The sequence below is a fragment of the Apus apus genome, chromosome 4 (genome assembly GCF_020740795.1).
Source record: "Apus apus isolate bApuApu2 chromosome 4, bApuApu2.pri.cur, whole genome shotgun sequence".
Taxonomy (NCBI): Eukaryota; Metazoa; Chordata; class Aves; order Apodiformes; family Apodidae; genus Apus; species Apus apus.
Genome location: NC_067285.1, coordinates 29,149,612 through 29,166,420, shown reverse-complemented (window position 1 = coordinate 29,166,420; position 16,809 = coordinate 29,149,612). Strand labels below are relative to the sequence as shown.

The 16,809-nt window shown below is 38.4% G+C and overlaps 1 protein-coding gene across 3 annotated transcripts in view; it reads right to left on the bottom strand.

The window, feature by feature from the left end:
* GRID1 (glutamate ionotropic receptor delta type subunit 1) overlaps window positions 1-16,809 on the bottom strand; it is a 504,645-nt gene that overhangs the window by 27,785 nt on the left and 460,051 nt on the right. The gene's annotated exons all lie outside the window — the stretch shown is intronic.

Genomic DNA, 16,809 nt, shown 5'->3' with positions numbered 1-16,809 from the left:
ATGGATGATCTGGCTGTTAAAAGATAAATTTCTGTCTATTCTATGTACAAATGACAAAGAAGGTACTCAACACACTGGAGGGTTCCTGTGGCAACCTTTTTCACACCAGGTTTGGCATATGGATTTCAGCGTGTGTAGGAGTGCATGTTTGGTAGAAGCACAGTAGCAGAAACATATTTAGCTAATGTTCTTAGGCAGTGCTTTCAGCTGATAACAACTTTCCAAAATGCCTACTGCTCATGCTGCCATTCTGTTTCAAAGTTTGTACATGAAAATTCAGATATTTTAAAAAAATAAATAATTAAACCTTCAGTTTTAATAATGTCAGTATTTTCTGGATCACTTCTACTGCCTCTACTGCTGTGGAAGCTTTTTATCAGAAATATGCCTTTTATTTTAGCTAAATGGTATTTTATTGACAATCAGTACTTTTGTTTTAGCTAAATTACATGTTATTGACAATCAGTACTTAACAAAAGTACAGGTCATCTTGCCTTTCGAGCGTTCTTCAATTCTCTAAACATCACAAGGCACAGTGAGCAAATACAGGGCTTAAATCAAGTGCTTTGCTGGCCCAATAAACCAATAATTGGTACTGGTGGCAGGGAGGGAAGCACAGCCTTTGCCTAGGTATTGTAAGTAAGAGAAGCACTGCCTCTTTAGCTGGCAACATTTCCTTCCAAGAGAGAATACGGAGCAGTGCGTGTCCTAAGGATCGCACCTGCCTCTCTGGCTGTGCCCCATTTGATGCATGAGATGAACAGCCACTGCCACAGGAAGCCCTCCACACTTCACCGTCACTGGAAGGTATCTTCTGAGAGAGACAGAAGGACACAGTGAGGATCACAGTAATTAACCAAGCTTACAATTGGTTCCTCTAGCATAAATTCAGAAGGATGGTGACTGAATAACCTTATGCCTATACCAAATGGACCATGTAGCCTAAGAACTGTCTCAGAAGTTATCCTCATGGGGAATGATCTGGACCACAGTTCTTACTCATTATAGACTATTTCTGCACTGGAGGTGGAGGCAACATTCAGCATCTTCATGACCAGGGAGGTGTTCAAAAGATCTCAGCATGGCAGGTACAGTCATGTACATAAAAACCATGCAGATTGGTATCTCCTGGCTTTTACAGGATGGATTAAGATAATAAAATGTAGAGGTTTTTTTAACCTCTTTTAAGTATTTTTTTTTTAACTATTGCTATTTTAACTCCCTCAGAATTGCCATTGCTAGACAAAATCATTCACTGCCACATTTCAGATACTGTTTGCATTTTACAGTTGTGTCATTCTCTAAAGGCAGTTGCTGTCATCGTTATTAGACCTCATTTTTGCAACCAGCCATTAAGCTGGGCCCACCTTCCTTAAGCCACTCAAATTCTCGGCTCATTTTCCTAGGGCAAAGATTTCATGCATTAAATATATAAAATTATTTGCAACAAAAATGTGTAGCATAACAAGATGCCCCATTAACCTTAACACCTCAATTATTGGATCTCACAACCCATTAAGGACTCTCTGTAAATGTGATTAAAGATAAAGCCAGTAAAGCAGAAAAAGCCAATGTTTCTCACTTACAGTAACAGAAGCTGAACTTCAACTTGTAGATGCATACACCCACTGTGTGATTGCTATAATAGGCAGGTGCATGTAAACCAATTTATTTAAGTAAATGTATCTGTGGTTAACCTAACAAAAACGGAGATGTTTTCTTACTAGTAAAGGATTAATGTAGCTGTAGATATCTAGACTGGAAATGTGCTGTCACTATAGGTTTATTTTACTCCGGAACCACTATAAACCCAAGACTTTCTGGATGAATAATGCAAACAATCTTATCTAAGTGACAGACTAAACCTTTGAAGTAACTGCTAATCAGTTAACTCAACTGGAGCAATCAGGATCATCAGATGTGATCAAAGTATTAAAAAAAGGAAACAAGCTCCTCTAATTTCTAAATTTTAAAAGTGGGATTTTCTTCCTTTTCATAGCCTTTTTTGTTTTTAATTAAAAAAGGTCTTTAAACAAAACAACAAGAAAAAAAGGGGAAAAAAATTGCTTATTGAGTTTGTTCTCATTGTTACCATTCATTTTTTTCTAAAGTTTGTAGCAAGCTGCACATCTGGATTCCTGTGTGTAAAACTAGTGTCTGTAAGCAAGCCAATCAGCTGGCACTGCCCTGTCATGCAATTCTGGTCTTTTACATCACAGTAATTCGTCTTGACTTCAGCCTTAGAGAAATCATAAAGGGAAAGTCTTGACAGCTCCTTGATGCAGAAGCAATTTCTCATTAGCATCCATAATGCCTGTGTTCTGACACTGTAAAACTGGGGATTTTTCTAGTTTGCTATTACGTACGGGAACATAATATTTCAGCATTTTCTGAATCAACAGTAGTATTTAAAAACAACACACAGTCTTTCTTTCATGCTTAGTTCCTGTTGCCTGTCCACATATGTGCCATTAGGAATAATAAGGCTTAAGGTTAGATATAGAAGTAGTGATCAGCTCTCTACCCTCATTCTTCCATGTTGTGAGATACTTCAGAGTAACCTCTCCGTTCACAGCACTACGTGTGTTTTGTCAAACAATGAAATATAATTACTCTCAACTAAAATTCATTTTCTTAATTTATATTAAACCCTAAGTAGTATGCAGACAATAAAATAAATGTACTGCTTTTTCCATATTTGGCAGAGAAAGCTTATGTTCTTCTTTTACCTCTGGAAGCCAGTACCCTGAGATTTGTGCTCAATGCAGCATAATGTTTTCGTTGATGGCTGATCAAGATAGAGCTTCCCAGAGATGATGAGACTTTTTAAGCTGCTCTACCTAAATGAAGCCTTAGAAATGCATACATAAAGTGCATAGCATAAGTCCTGAATGTATATTTTTTTAATACCTTGAAGCTACTTTATTTTCATTTAAACTATTTTTTTCCCCAAAAGCTAGGAACTCATGACTTGTACAGAATTCAATATGAGTGCAGCTCCTAACTAAAACTGTTTTTTTTTTTCAACAGGATATATGGGAGGGAAATACATGCTTCATGCATCGGGAAAAAAAGCAATCCCACTGAACTTCTAAGTAAAAATAAAAGTAGATTAATAGATTTGACAACCTTACACCACCAGTGTAAGCCCAAGAAATACCTACAAGCTGAAACCTAGGATAGAAAACCTTATTGGAAAAGAGATTTTTTAATAAAGTTATCACTAGTGGAAAGCAAAAGAGAAGTGGAAAGTTGAAAGAGAATTCTGCCTACCATGAACTGCAGAAAAGCATTCACATCTTGAGATATAAAATTGCTCATAACTACATTGTCCATGAATATACTTGCCAAGACTATGAGTACAAATGAGAAAACGGTATTTATTATTGGTGACCACAAATCAGTCAACCCACTGCGAGACAGACTTGGAAACCAAGGAAGTTTTGCAGGATCAGCTTCTTGTTTGTAGATATCTCCAGTGAGGAAAGTTTGCAAAGCTGAATCAAGGTTGTGGGTGGTAGTGTGGTGGTACAGATAATTTCTACATGAGCAGAAGATCCTTCTATGCAGAACCTGAGCCCTGCCCCAAGGCCTGTTTATTTTTTTAATTCATTTGTGAAGCAGCAAGGGAAAGGATTGGATCCTTAGTCTGTTATTCACAGATGAACAATCCTTAGACTTTGAATCTCCAGTTTTAAGTAAAAAGACATTCTGTAGAGCTGGTCTACCCAAGTTGAATAGTTTAATGGGTTGAAGACCGGGGGGGGCGGAAATAATAAAAATCCATCTGTTATGGATATAAATTTGCCACTAGGGGATGATAGTTTCATTGACTCAGAGACTGAGGTGAAAACTTTCAGTCTTTTTGAACTCAAGTTACAAAAGTACAAGCCCACTTCAAATTGGCGGAATGAATAGCAGATATTGTCCCTAAACATTGATACAGCCAATATTTAGAAAGTCTTCAATTATATGGAAAAGTGATATATTAACTAAATTATAAGATAACATTAGAATCTTTAGCAGCTGTGAGCCTAAAAAGTAAATACCCATTAAGAAAAAAAAGAAAAAAAGTATTATTACCTTTTTCTGTATATTTCCAACATTTATTCTAGGTCCATATAGGAAATTTACTAGTGTGTGTTAAACTGGATGTAAGTTACATAAACAAAAAAGGTCACTTGAAATATTATTCTTAGTGAGGCAAATTAAACTGTCCAAAGTACTGTTAGAAAGACAGTAGCCTTCACCTCCACATTTAATAACCTTAGACTTCAGAAGAATTAAGTCCATGGTTTTAACTTGTGCATCTCTTTCTTTGAAATGATGAATAATCAAGCTGAGCTCTTAAATCAATAATTAAATTGCCAACTTCTTTATAGTTACATGAACAAATTCTGCATTATTCCATTTCACTGCAAATCAAGTCAGTTTAATTTCTCTTAATTCTGTCTCAGTGCAGTGATGTGCAGAGAAAATGGGTTTCTTTCACAAATACAATACGCAAATTCTTCACTTCACTCATAGAGTTAGTCCAGTAGAAACAGGCAGTAGTACTTGCATGCTTCATATACACTTTGCAGGATCAAGTCCTTCACCAGCAAATATATCTTTCTATAGTTCATGTAAAACCCATTTCATCAGCTGTCTGTGAAAAATACCATCCACTTTACTCCAAACAAAAGCCTTAACAGAGAAGGCCTCATGGGAGCTTCTATGAAGGAAGCCAAAAGCATTGACAGATGAAATTACATGGAATCAATGGAGTTGCAGCCCTTCACACCAGGACTAAACATTTCCAGACCACAGCAGGAGACAAACAGTGCAGTCATGGCAGGGCTTGTCATTGTCAGTGGAGCAAAAACAGCTTGCTACACACGATTTCAAAGAAACAGGGACCTTACTCCAGTGGAAAAATCAATCAATTGGCATGTGCCATGGAAAAAGTTAACAGTCAACTACATTCTTTTACTATAATTAAAACAATCAGTGATTAAACTCCTCAGTGGGTAATGGCACTGCAGCAGCTGTGTTCATTATGATAATGTTCATTGCTACCAGTGTGGTGGCATCCATAAACACTTGTCTGGACTGGGACTCTCTACCCTTTATTAGGGGCAACCAAAAGCAAAATACAACATTCAGCTATGGATTTACTGGGGGAAGAAAGCTACATGGTCCCTGTGCTACATCCAATGGCAACAGTTCTGTCACCCTTCCAGCACAGGATCAGGACCTTCCCTCTCTAGCTGCCCCAAAGACATTTCCTTTATTAGACTACCTAGCACATGTAACAGGTAGACCAGAACTGCTGAGATCAGGGCAACTATTCATGCACACAAAAGCACATGCTGAGGGGTTTCCAGGACAGGAGACAAGAGTATAAATAGTAAAAAAAATGAAAAAAAACCACAAACCAAATAATATGTACACAAAGGACTAGAAGCATGGAACTTGTACAGCTTCCACAATTATTTCATTACTTTGAAATGACTTCCACTAGCCCCAGTTCCTTCATTCAAAGAGAAAGACAAGAAAACCAAACTGTCTTCCAAAGTCCTGATACAGCAACAATTTTGTGCAGAGCTACTGCATGATTAAGTTTTAAAAGAAGGGAACAAACAGTAGTTATACCCACTGAAATGTGAAGACAGTTGAGCTATCAGTATATGATATACTGTCATGTTTATTATTTTAATAGCAATTAATTACTAGCTACACACATCATATTGGCAAAACATTTGTAGGCGTTGTATACTTCCTAAGACTAAGATGCAGCAGAAATATGCTCTATTACTATTACTGTCACTTGAAGTCTCACTTTTGTTTTACTGAACTTAGAATAATCTGCAGCATTTTTGCTGAAGTCAAAAGTGTGGGGCAAGTAGGACAAAAATGCATACAACTAGCCTTTGTCCCATTGCTCACAGAACTTCTCTGTATCTTCCAGTGGTTTATTTAGGAAACATGCCCATTTAAAAAAACAAACAAACACAAAACAACAAAAAACCAAAAGCACTTAATAGTTTTTCTGGCTGTGAGACTTACAAATTTGGATTAAGAAAACCAAGGAGGATTCTCCTTATTATCAGTAAAACAGATTCTACTGTTTCAGACCACAGGATTGGCCCTCTGGTTATTCCTATCCATTGCTATTTCTAAGCGATGCCCTCAGGACCACCTCAGCAACTCCAGTCATCTGCAGTGATCTGCACAAGTGTGACTTGACTTGTCACTGGATCGGAGCAGTTCATTTTGCCTGGAGCTGACACTGGCTCTGCTCCAGCACCACACAGAAATAAATCTGTTAAACAACTAGAAATAGGCTCAACATCTTCTGATTGCCAGTCCAGTATTTCTAACTATACTTCAAACCCTCCTCTTCTCCAAACCTCCTCCAGGCAATAAGAGCATGTCACTTAGATTCCTAATTTTTGCATTAACTGGGTCTTTGTTGTTGTTGCTTATTTGTAGTACATCTTTTCTTTCTGGATATCCTGTGTTATCATATGGCAAAGAAACTGTGATGGTCCCTACAGCATAAGTTTTGGTTACTTTGCTTGAAAAATGTTTTTAAAACCAAATATTAGCAGAACAGATAACTCCATTAACAGTGGTAGAGATGGATGCTAGTTTCCAAGGATCTCATAGCTGGATCCACTGGTGCCTTGTGATCGCTGGATGAAGTTTCTGTCATGGTTGAGCATTTATGATTGCATATGAGTTTATCTGATGTCTAATTGAGGAAGTGAAGTCAGAAGACAGTATTTCCTTTATATTTACAAGGGGCATTTACAGGACCTATCGTCACCACCCCATTTTTCCCTATTTCTAACAAATAAATACCTTGAGATATTACCCACTTTGGCCACTGTGTTAGCAATTTAATAAAGGAAAGTAGCAGATTGACAAAAAGACACTGTGAGCAATCACAGGAGAGGGTTTTTTAAGATGCAGGCCCAGAATTTCAAAAGCTGGAGCTTCACTTTGTCTACTCAGATCCACATTTAAACTACCACATGATTAGGCAGATTTTCAGAATGGATCAAGGAACATTTTGGCACAACAGCAAATCTCTAAAATATTTGCAGATTTATTTATAAGCCTGGAAAGGGATTCACAGCAGCCATCAGCAGTTGTTGCTCATCCTGCAAATTCAGAATAGTCAGTCCTGCTAAGAAATCTGAGTCCTTCACCCAAACTCTACATTCTATTCGTCAGTGAGGAGAAAATTAAAATGCAAAGGAAAGGTGAAAATAGTAGCATGTTTGGGAGAAAGAAATCCATCATTTGGACTACCTTTGAATACTTTCTTGCTTTACTTTTAAACCACTTTGCCATTGTGACCTTCCTCTGAGTAGCTTGAAGGGTTTACATGTTAATTAAAGCAAGGTATTCTACTCCTTAAATTATTAATTAAATTAAAAACTGCAGCTGCTGCTTAACAGCAACTCAGTCCCAACAGCAGGTTTTACTTACTTCACCTAAATCAAACATATCATAAAGTTGGCATGAAAATCATATTGTCTGAATCAAACACATCTGGTGACTGACACATGCTTTTACCTAGAATAAAAATAGCAAACTACCTCTATTCTTTATGCAAATGCACTTTAAATAGTTTTCTACGCTGATATCTTCTACCACTCACATTCGGAAGCTAAAAATTCTAATGAAGATTAATGATTAAGATCAAGAGGGAAGAAATTGCTTTCTTCCTTCTCAACTGGTGTTATAAGTACTGATACCACTGCTGCACTCATATGACAAAGAGTAGCTTTTTAATTAAATAGAGTGGAGAATGGATAAGCTTGGCATCTTGGTGCTGGCTTATAAAGTCCTTACTGAGGATGTTGGTACTTTGTACTATAACTATTAGGATATCATTATACTGTGAGTAGTTCCATTAAAGTCCATGAAATCCCAGTGTGGGATGAGGTCCTACTCAACTCTTTATTAATTTTTGATTTATCAGAAGCTGTCGCATACTGCAAAAATGAGGATCTCTGTGCAGAAAGCTCTGGGCTGCTGCCTGCACCACTGTCAGCAGTCTCATAGCTGGGGTGGAGGGGCTGGATGAATTCACATGGTTCAGATCTGTCAGAGGTACAAAGTGATGCTGGAAAATAGCTTCACACTCTTCCCTTACCACAGGGAGTAAAGCAGAAGCTATCAATGTTGACAGAAAGGAGAGAAGAAAACAGAAGGGCTCTAAAGAGGCATCCTGATTGCTAGAACATGTGCTGAGTACTCCTGGGAAATCAAAACACAGGGCTCTTCATTAATACTGAAAGCACATATAGCATTCATCAGTTATTACAGATGTCTAAAGTGCATGCATTTCATATGCATATTTTAAAGTCTGGAGGCCCACTTGCCTGTTTCTCAGAGGACCCAGATTGCATACCCTGGCTGCATGGTGTACTTCCCACCGCATCCTGACCTACACTGATGTTGACAGAAAGAGAGCTGACCCTGTTGCCTCTCTCTCCTCACCCCAAACACGTCTCATCTGAATGCTGAACCTCATTCTAGAAACACTGACAGCACCACACAAAAACCAACTAGCTATTCCTTATATTGAGACTAGATTATGGGGTAGCCTAATTGCATACCTTGAAATATGAGCTTGGAAAATGCATTACTGCCAGATGAAAGAAACATAGTAGTTACCATTCACCTCATTCTGACTTTGTATTCTTCTTTTTTAGATAGATATGACTATTCATAAATCAATTACATTAAATCAGTGGTTTATTCTCCTGGGCTGGTTTTAATGGTTTAGAAGGCAACAACTTTAGTGCATGATTACATTTCTTTTCATGGAACTTTTGCAGCTGTATCAAAATAGCTTTTCTAAGGCAACACCATACTCATCTCCAGATGAGCCTGGAAATGCATCCTGTATTATATTATATGGGGTCACATGTGCAGAAGAAGAGAACATTGCTCAGTAAGGCAGATGAGCCCAGGAAGTGGAAAGAACTTAAGCAATCCTTCCCTTAGCAGCACAGTACTATTTCCAGAAAAGTTTTCTTTCTCTATAGAGAATCTTTTGCAACACATGAACTTAGAACTAACAGGAAAGCACTCTTGGTAATAAACAGTAGCATCTTAGTTTCCAGTGAAATCTAGAACCCCCAGCTCTTTTCCCCTCTAAGTACTCATAATCTTCATCTCTTGAAAGCGTGTTTTGCTGTTGTTAGTTTTTTTAGTTTACATTGTCAGAAATACTTCCTAAATCTCCTTATGAAGATATTCAAGTTTGAAAACTTTTTCTATAATGGCAAGTTCAAAGTTTTCCACCTCATGGTAAGACAGTCTATAAACATTTCAGAATGCATCAGAACAACTTTTATTTCAGAAGACAAAATACCATCCTATTTCATTTAATGTCTTAAGAGTTTAAGGTGTGATAAAGAATGAACTTCTATCATGGAGACATTTATCAGAGGAATCACTATATTAGATTTGAATTAAAATGTCAATGACAAAAGAAATCAGATTAAAACTGCTTGCAAGATGGTGGAACTCTCTATCCTAAAGGGGAAGGGGACGGAGGGAAAGGCAGGAGTAACAGCATACAAATAGTGTATTTCAAAACACCAGACTGCAAGAGACTTCAGGATCTGGAGGAGAAAGTCTCTTCAGAAATTGATTTAAAGGATAAAGGACTACAGAAGGGCTGGCAATTCCTGAAAGAGATCATGTCACAGACACAGATACAAAGGTTCTTAACGTGAGGAATTATAAGAAGAAATTATAAGTAGCTGTTATAATGCCAGCAAGAGCTCTTTTGGGACTTAGAAAATCAAAGTATTTTTTTTCTGAGTGATTCTAAAAGAGTAGTGCAACCATTTTACAATATATACATTCATAATGCAAATGCATAGGAACCATACAAATGCATGGGAGAAAAAAATAGAGAATCCAAAAATAAATACTCTTCAGAACACAAATGAATCTAGATCATATTTAAAATGTCACTGCATTGAAATTCCTGTGTAAACAGCAGAGCTGGCAAAATGACATGTCTGTACCCTGAAAGGCTGAGAGAGTTGGAGCTATTCAGCCTAGAGAAGGGAAGGCTCCAGGGAGACCTTACAGCACCCTCCAGTACTTGAAAGGGGCTACAGGAAAGCTGGGGAGGGGCTTTTCATCAGAGAAGACAGTGAAAGAGCACAGGCATGCTCAGACTTCAGTCTCTGAAAGAATGGCTGCTGCACTTTGCTCCAAGAGATCAACTTTTGAATTGATTGTTTGAACAGAAGTTTTAGGCTACAGGAGGTACAATCATTCTTTAATTTTTATTGCAGGCTATTCATTCAAACCTTGCAACCTAAAAGATCACTTAAGTGGAGCATAGGACTGGCCATAGCACAGTGACACTGGTCAGTGTTAACTAACCAACCAACCAACCCAACCTACCAACCTTTGCTCTGGTAGGATGACTGGGCAAGGATCCTTCCTCTGTCCCTGCTGGAAACTTCCCTTCTTTCCCCTCCCCTTCCTCCATCCAAAATAATCAAAAGAAATAAAAAACTCAGTGGATGTTCCAGGTACTCACAGTCAGTCTGCTGACATTGACTATATGGCAATGAACAGAAGGTGGGAAAACTTTTTTTGTTCCTAGGTGGGTGAGAAATTCTGGTGCTGAACAACCATGGTATGAGAATGCCTGAACTGCTGCTCATTTGGAAATGTGGATGAGGAGGAATTGCACAAGATGATACTAGCAAGTGTCATTTTTAGGTCCTACCTGGCTCCCCACTCTGAGGGTGTGGGATTAAATACTCATCTAGCAAAGATATATACCATCAGGGCATGTAATAATATCTGTCTGTCCAAAAGAACAGCAGACACAGCAGGCAAACACATGGAGTATTATATTGATGTGCAAAAAGCAGGTAGTTTTGCACCGTAGGTCAAGGAAATATCTGCCTGATACAGTGGAGAAAAAATGTTAAATGCTTTTGCAAGAGTGGAACTCAAATAGTCAATCAGCTTGCTTTAATAGCTCTTCCTCACTCAGAATCCATTTCCAAACCAGAATTCACCAGGAAGTTTTTGTTCTTACTCCTGTTTATGTCCTTAAAAAGGATGGGTTGAAGTAGTCTTTACAGCTAGGAAATGTTTGAAGCTTTAAGGCCATCTCTGTTGAATTGCTATAGTAATCATTATTTTGCCTTTTTAATATCCTGTTATATTAGATTTTATTCTCAGCTCATATATGACATTAAATAATCTTCTTTAGAGAAAAACAATAGAAATATAAACATCCTATTGGGCAAAAATCTGCTATTACTGCATTTTGCATTGTTTATCCCTTAGGAGTCAAACAAAATAAAGCCCAACAAAATAAGCAATAGGTACTATCCTTGTAATAAAAAGAAACCACATGCTACAACAGAGAAGGTTGACATCAGAGGCCAATGAGACTTAAAGTATGCAGAAAGCATACAGCTGCTCTACTCTATGGATAGCCAAGTGTATCATCTATAAATATAAGAGAAAATCTGACTTAAAGGCAACTGAATCTGAGTGAAGAAGAAGAGACTGAATATCAAATCTCAGATTTGAACCAATCCTTGTACATTTTGATAGGCTGTCATAAGAGTTGCTGCTCTTGCTAGTTTTCCACCATTATAAAACAAAACAAAAAAAAATATCATTTTTATTACCTTCACAGATGGTAGATTTTGCTAACATCACATCCAAATCATTTCCTTCACTAAACTGTGCATGCATATGAATGTTAATGCCTCAACCCACTTAAGCCACAGAACTTCCCAGTAATGTGAACAAATGAAGAGATGCTATAATACAGGTATCATAAAAGTAGAGTTGAAGTGGATGTGGAATCACAAATCTCTTGGTTTGCCATTGATCTCCAATATATGCCACATTTTTATAATGGCAACTGGAAAGATTGAATTCAAGCTTGATTTTCAGCTATGCATTCTCATTTTTCCCAGAAAAATGTCCTTGGGAAATATTTGCACTTATATGCTTTCCTGCTTGCTCAATTACAGGAGTAATTAGGATCCATTTTAAATCATGGTTGAACAGCATATGCCAACATTCAGAAAGCTTTTTAAAGGCTCCAGACTTTGTGAAGCCCTGGGTTTTCCAGAAACACCCACAGGGAAATACCATCAATGAAAATGAAAGGAAAGGATAGACAGTGGGGGTTCTGGCACTGGCAGCCCCACTGTGGCTTGTCCTGAGCAGTTCCTGAAGGCAAGGGGCTGGCAAGCTCTGCCCTTGAGTGCTGCTGCCCAGGCTGCAGAGCATTTCCCATGAAATTTCTTTCATATGATCTAAACAGTGAGTGTTCTGGAAAGAAAAAAGAAAAGTTTTGAGGTTTTGTCCTGGCTTGTTCACTTCCATCTTTCTTGCACTCTGCTTTTATGGATGAACTGAATCTAGTTATTTAATGATTGAAGCTTTTGCTCACAGGCCTTAAATAATAATCATGCTCATTCATACATGACTCCTGCCAATGTGCCTGAGGTGCTGCAGAGACACTGCAAAACGTAGTAAAAATTAAACGTAAGAAAAGAAAATCCAATTAAATATTTAGACAGCCACATGTGATATTAACAGCAGAAAGGCTGTTTTCAAACACAAGTAATTTCAAGGCAAAAATAGTTGCAAATATAGAGGGATTCCTGTGTGGTTCTTAATGCCAACCCTATCAAATCCACTTAACTACAGCAGATGAAACTTTTGTTCATTTCCCTCTAGCTGGCATCTTCAAAATACTTTCCTCATTTTATTTTAAAAGATTTTAGATTGTTTTTGTGTATATAAGCAACCCAGAAAATCTATTTTTGATACCTGCAGAGCTATTATAACATGGTCATTTCTGGCCATCATCTTTAAAGCAGCTAAACTGACAACATGCCATATAAGATATGAAAAAAATATTACTCTGTTATATAGAAAGTAAACGGAGACAGAAAGGAGGTAAAGCTTTCCAAGATCAAATAAACCTTGTGGTAGAAAAAGAATTTGCACTCATGTTTTGCAGGTGCCAGACTGTCACCCCAACTAAGCTGCAGAAAATCTTCAGCTGTTGCCAAGACACATAAAATTTTGGGATTAAAATGCACATAAGGATATGCCAAATTGTGAAGCAACAGCTGTGAACTTAAAAGCAATATAACATGCATTTGTGTGCAGTCCATGAATGCACATATACAGATGCCTTTTAAAGCATCCATAATGTGTGCTCTTTTTAATTTGCAAATAGCGTGCTTTTTTATGTCCTATTTTTCCTGCATGACTCTTAACCTCTTGTCAGACAAGCTCTCTTAAACCTGAGTTTCAGAATATCTGCGCAACTACTGAACTACATGTAGTCTGCTTGTTAACAAGAAATGAAGCTGGAAGTTGAGTCACTGCTAATTAAACTCATAATTACAAATGGAAGGTCAGACAGCAGATCTAAGGGCTGTTTGAAAATGTAATAAGACAAAAGAAAGAACAAACTGACATGTAATAATTCAGACCTTACTTGGCAGACTGACCCATTAGAAGACTTCTTAGCTGCATACAGAAAAATACCAGAATAATGAATGCAAATAATTGGAGTTTAAACAGGTCTGTCAGCGATTAACACAGACTCTAAAGATTACCTAGATTTCTATTAAAAAACAAAAACTGAGAATTCCTCATTTACAAAGTTAGAACATGGATCACAGCCTCCTAGCCTGAGCTCCAGAGGGGTTGGTACCAGCACATTCACAAAAAAAGCCTTTTCTTTTGGAACAGGGTAACATCTCACTCCTCTGTCCATGTGTAGTTGAGAAATCTGCTTACTGGTCCACTGCCTTGCCTTTGAATCTCCCCAAACACAGAATTCCTGAGGTAACCACTCCATTGCCTTTGTTCACGTCTTGTGAGGTTGGAGCAGAGAGAAGATGGAAAGAACACCAGAGGGCTCAGAGAAGTAGTATTAAAAGAGCAAAGGGGCACACAAGTACCAACCATCAGCAGCTGGAAAATGGAGGACAAGTTCACACTATTTTCTGTTATCCTCGATCTTCTGAAGGGCCAGAGGTTTTGATGTGGGCCTCAAACTCCGTGTTCTGACCCTCCCCACTGCTCTGTCACAGCAAGACAAGTGATGGGCAGCAGCAGGACATGTGAGGAGCAAGGCAGCACACACAGCCATGGCCAGACCAGAAAGCCAGTGCCTCTCCCCATTATCATGCTTGGAATAAAGCCCTTGAGGGTTTGGAAAATCCAAGGAGACGGATTTTTCTTTTTTCTGAGATAGGCACATTTCTTACATGGGATCGGGGCACCTGGACAGCACAGCACTTGTAAACTTGTTTGTGACTTAGGAAATCTATGTCAGGAAAGAGAAATACAGGCAGCATATCACAGCTGCTTCCTCTCATGCCTACTACTCTTTGCATTTTACCTTCCTGTGAGCCACAGGCAGTCCCTGAAACTCATGGCAGGGTGGAAAAGCCTTGTGAGATTTGCCAATACCAGATTTAAAAAAAAAAATATTCCCTCATCAGTAGACTTTCATCTGACATGCTAATTCTAAAAATCTGCCTTCCAACTGTTCAACTTTGCACCAGTGAATGTCTCACCAAGCCCCTTCTAATAAATATAATTTATGATTTCTATGACACACTTGTCTTGCAGTGAAATTGTGGAGGTAATGATCACTGGGTTGATTGACACCTACTTATTCAATCAAACATAATCCTGTTTCACTAGACACAGACCACACATGCTGAATTCGATGCTGAAACAACTTTTATTAGGCATTTTGAAGGGGGCTTGGGAAGAAAATCAGCCTTGTAATGAAAATCATAACTACGTTGCAGCTACTACAGCACCATAACACTGTTTTCTCCCCTGCTGGCAATTTAGCAGCAGCAGTACTGAACACCAGAGAACCTCTCTATGAGGGAGAGATAATAGCACACATTTACTGAGAGGATGGAGGGTTGGTTTCTTAACAATGGAAGCATACAGAGATGGATTTGGTATTTCTCAGCTGGTGAGCAGATTTGCAGCTATAACTCATTGGGCCTCTTTGGGTGGGGAAAAATGGATTTCACAGACATTTCTTTCTGGGTCCATGAAAGATATAATGCAGGCAAGCTGAGTGACTGACTTAAAAAGGCCAAAATAGCCACTCCACATCATCTGATGCTGAAGCTAAGTAGCTCAGACAAGGCTACAATGCATTCACATAAGGCAGTAATTTACTTTCTCAGGAGAAATACTTGTTCCAAATGTGATATAACATTTTATAATATGTTTCTCCTAAAGAGGGGGGAAATTAAAATGTCTTCATCATAGCTTAGAAATGGATGAAGGCTCAACAGAGCTTCTGGAGAACTGATTTATCTACTCCATCTCCTCTCTCCTAAGTCACTAGCAGTTTTCAATGAAAGGTGTTAGTCCAGATCTCTCTCAGAATAGCAGGATCTCAGGGAGATTCAGCAAACTTTGTAAAATAGCCACAGGAAAGCCAAGCCAAGCAAGTTCCTTAGCTGCAAACCAAGGATCATATCAACAAGATTTCTGACAGCTACCATTTCAGATTACCTTGGGAATGAATCCAGAGCCCAAGCCAAACCAGCCAGGACCTCTTTAGACACCCCAGGCAATAGGAACAATCCACATTGTGGCTGACAATACCTAATAGAGACCCCTGCCAAGTAGCTGGAGCACCGGTAGTGAACCTTATGACAACTTAAATTACTTTATAGACATTTATGTTTTGGTACCTGAATTGCTCTGCTAGTGTTTGCAGAACACAAGAGAGTGCTTTTTCATTCTGTATCCTCACCTCATACAAGGGAATGTGATATTGGGAACCCAAAAGAGGCAGCTACCAGGGGGTATAGAAAGACAAGTATTTATAATTCTTCAGCTGCCATCTCTAACAGTGGAAGAGCATCAGGGCTCTAAAGTCCCAAAGCAACACCAAGCAGCTCCTTTGCCCAACTAAAATCTCTCCTCCTCAAGATTCTTAACAATGTCCTTTCATTTTCATAAGAATAGGAATAAACCCCCCTTGTAAATGGTGTAATAGCTCGCCCTCAAAGGCCTCCTCTAATAATTCATAGTTCTGCTCTTTAGGCTATGTCTTTTTTTACAGATCCCTCACTGGATTTCTCCCCAACTTTTGTCCTCCCCTAACCCTGGTGAGTTTTGGGAGGTATTCAGTGGTCCAAATGGGCAAATTTTTCTGCCGTGAAGGAACAAAAACTTGCAGAAATTTTTGAGAAGATCATTATTCAAGCTTTCCAGATAACTGTTTCTGTCTTGGGTTTCAACAGCAATTTATTCATTGAGCTTAACGTTATTCCTGATGCAGCCAGGCCTCACAGATACCCTGTGGTAGTTTTATTCTGTTTATTTTCGTATGTTATTTCTGGAAACTACTTGCAGTTCTTATTTCTTTTACTGTTAAAACCCATTTATTTTGGTCAAACTAATAGAAGGTTAATTAAAAACAAAGCTTGCTATGTTTTTTGGGCTGGTTTTATTATTATTGTAATACTATATCGATAAAAAACATTGCAACATACCTGTAAAATCATCTTTATGAGTGATGCACTTATTTATGTCCTTCTATGCAGACACCACAGAGAAAGCAAAAGCAGCTTTTTAAAGTGCCAGCCTCACTGAAGTGCCAGTGCCTCCGTTTCAGGAACCAAGCACAAACATTACAGTCCCAGTTTTCGTAGTACAACCCCAAATGACACCAACAGAGCAACTGTGACAGTCTCTAGCACCTAAAATCCTTGGCTCAGCATTTTCTAGGAGGAG